This window comes from Xenopus laevis, chromosome 3L (genome assembly GCF_017654675.1).
Source record: "Xenopus laevis strain J_2021 chromosome 3L, Xenopus_laevis_v10.1, whole genome shotgun sequence".
In the NCBI taxonomy this organism is placed as follows: domain Eukaryota; kingdom Metazoa; phylum Chordata; class Amphibia; order Anura; family Pipidae; genus Xenopus; species Xenopus laevis.
The window spans coordinates 118,488,178-118,491,791 of NC_054375.1; positions in this window are offsets into that span (position 1 = coordinate 118,488,178).

Sequence of the window (3,614 nt, forward strand, 5' to 3'; positions counted from 1 at the left end):
TGGCAAAACTTTAGCGTTCCCTGATCACTTTCATGTGGACACTCCTGTCTGGCTTCATATTCATCAGCGCCAGCAGCTATTTCTGTGACTAAACAACATTTGTTACAGTTAAACACATTTCTAGGGACTGGTTCATTTACAGGCGCCACCTTAAACCTTTGAAATCAGATTAGGCCACACATATATATATAATCTGTATGATAAATGGCTAATTGCCTCTTCATTATGATTCATTGTAAAAGTCCTTTCATATGTTTGTGACATGCACATTTGGCCACACCTAACTAACCAATTGTGTATGCCTGGTTGTGGGTACAAGAGATCAGAAGTCTTATTTATGAATGGAAGTGCATTAAATGGATGCATTAAAATGGATGCAAAGTTGTGTATGGATCTGCTATTCATACACCCAAACGTGCTCCTCGTGGGAGCACCAATATGCCTGCCAGCAACAATGAGAATCGCCGGCGGGATGGCATACGTATCGATTTGTTTCGGGAAGTCGCCCGAAGTTTCCTCATGAGGCAACTTCAGAAAACAAAGTGATCCAAATGCCAGCCCGCCAGAGATTCCCATTCTTGTCAGTGGGAAGGCATTTCGGGGGGAGATTAGTCGCGGGAAGAAGAAAAGATTTGTTGCTGGGCGACTAATCTCCCCCTGAATCTTCACGTGTGCCACCAGCCTTACTGTGATGTGATACAGAGTGATATATATCTGAGACAATTTGCTAATGTCTTTAATTTTTTATTTCAATAGTTTATGAGAAACAGGGTGCTCCAGAATAAATTGTACATTACCAAATAGTGAATGTGGTCCCAGAAGCCCCAGCTTTAGGGAGCGGCACGGCAAAGGATGTGAAGAAAGAGCAGGGCCGACCGGCACTCGAACGGATCCGCAGGACTAGAGAAAATTAGTTACAAAAATATATATGATTATACAAAGTTAAAAAATTTATATTTGCATCTCCATCCGCCCTACGCGTTTCGCACCCACTTGACTAAGTGCCCTAAACACGTAGGGCGGATGGAGATGCAACTATACATTTTTTAACTTTTTATAATTAAAAATATTTTTTAACTAATTTTCTCTGGTCCTGCGGATCCGTCGGAGTGCTGGTCAGCCCTGCTTTTTCTTCACATCCATATTTGTGGTGTTTGAGTTATTTTTGCTCTTTATTCACCAACTCTTCAATTTGCAATTTCAGCCATCTGGTTGCTAGGGTCCAAGTTACCCTGACACTGGAATATGAATAGGAATAGGAGAGGCCTGAATAGAAAGATGAGTAGTAAAAAGTAGCAATAACAATACATGTGTGGCCTTTCAAAACAGTTGATTTTTAGTTGACCCCCCATTTAGGGTTGCCACTTTTTCTGGAAAAAAATACCGGCCTTCCTATATATTTATCTTTTTTCTCTATTAATAACTTTGGGATCAGCCATCATTTTTACCATCATTAAAATACCGGCCAGGTAGCAACCCTACCCCCATTTGAAAGCTGGAAAGAGTCAGAAGAAGAAGGCAAATATTTCAAAAACTATAAAAAAGAAAAAAACCAAGACCAATTGAAATGTTGCTTAGAATTATCTAGTCTATGACATACTAAAAGTGAACCACCCCCACATGCATTGATAGAAAGCAATCCTGTAATAACCATTTGTGAGGTAAGGGGTGAGGTGGCAACCCTACACTGCACACTGGCATGCTAGAAGTGATGCCGTTCCCCATCACTACAATGTGTGTAGAATATATTAATATGTGCAAGGGAATTAGAGCATGTTTTCACACACAATTGTGTAGGGTGCAGCTGCAATGTGCTGTCATTGTACCATCATTGCTACAATCATGTAGCACTTTGCACTTCACTGGTAAATAAGCCTTCGGGTTTCATTTTAGAACAGTCACATTCCATTGCATTTTTATATAAAGACAGCAGGCTGCATGTTGTTGCATTTAATGCTGTTTCTAAATGGAATAGGGAAATGCACATGTTAATAAAACACCTTAAATAGAAAAAATTGAGTTTTATTCACATCTATAGAGGCACATTTAAATGTCCATGGGTAATTGCCCTGATGTAAGAAAGCTTAGCGTGGCAAATGAACCAATCCCGCAGCACTATAGTGAATTGTATGAAATCTTTAGTAACAGACAAACCACCTAGCACTATTCAATATTTTAATAAAGTACATGTGGTGATTGTATCCGGGTCTCAAAATGAGGAGGAATTTATACGTTGACTGTGTTGCTAGTAAAATGGAGCAACATATATTACCAGTGCATTGGTTATAATTCTTCTATATAGTGCACTAAGAAGGTCAAGAAGTTCCATCCAGCTGCAGCTTAAAGTTCCACTCTTAAATACTTGTAATTATCCACTACTATTTGGCACCAGCAACAGTAATCTAATATTAAGACTACAAGCCTTTACTTGCTATCTGCCATCATTTAGTAGTCACCAGGTTTGATTGTATCAGTATGCCTCCCAGAAAGGTAAACATTACTCATCCTTTTGTCTCCAAAATACCCCCTTAAAAAGCTTTTTAGATCATTGTGAACTTATGACTGACATCCTACCCTGAGTTATTTTAAGTGATCTACTTTTTCAATTCGAAATGTGTATATATGTTTAAATCATGATGTACATAATCATTATTGATGCATTCTATTTGATTCCACAACTGTTTTTATTTTGAAGAAGGGAGAAGTAAAAAATGTACAGGTATAGATTCCACTACTGAAGTATGCAAATACAATTTAAAGTAGGCAAACTGCATTACCAAAGAATGAGGATGTATATGGAAGTTGTCTGAAGCAGGTTGTATTTCTGACCCATACAGGTTGTGCTACTAAGGAGCAGGAGTTTTCCTAGAGAAGTTACTTCCTTAAGAAATGAGCTACTGCAGTGGAGTGATTTACCCCTGCTTCAAACTATTATTTTTCATACTATTTATGTTGGTGTTACTTAGAGGCCCATTTATTAAAGGTTGCATTTAGTGGTATTAGAGCATTTTGAGCCTTCTATTCGTATTTTTGAAGCTTCTAAAACCAAGAAGCTTATTAAAAGATGAGTATAAAAAGTACAAAGGGAATTAAACAGAGTGATGCACAAAAAATATGAAAACCTCTAAAAATTTGAGTTTTTCAGACAATTACTCGTGAAAAAAAAAAATCAGAAAACCTCTAAACATTTAACTTGATTAAAAATGGTCCAATAGGATCAGCGCAGCTCCCGTTGACTTCTACGGGACCTTGACAGCTTTTACTTGGCGCAGTTTTGCATTCAAGTTTTTGCAAATTTTAGAGTTCTGGGGCAGATTTGTTAAGTTTTAAGTTTATTTTTTTGTCCAAAATTCACATATTCAGGTTAAAAGGCAAACTCAAATTTTTTTATACCCCGAACCTGGAAATAGCTTGAATCCGAAAAAACACCATCTAACACCTGTTGCGGTCATGTAGGATTCAATGGCAGAGGTCCCTTGAACCATTTGAAAATGTTAATAGCGAGTTTTTTCCCCCGCAGAAAACTTGATCTGTTCAAGTTTTCAACTTGTTAACCCCGAACTCGCTGAGTTTTTCCCATTCAAGTTTTTTTAAATTATTTGAGTTGAGAGTTA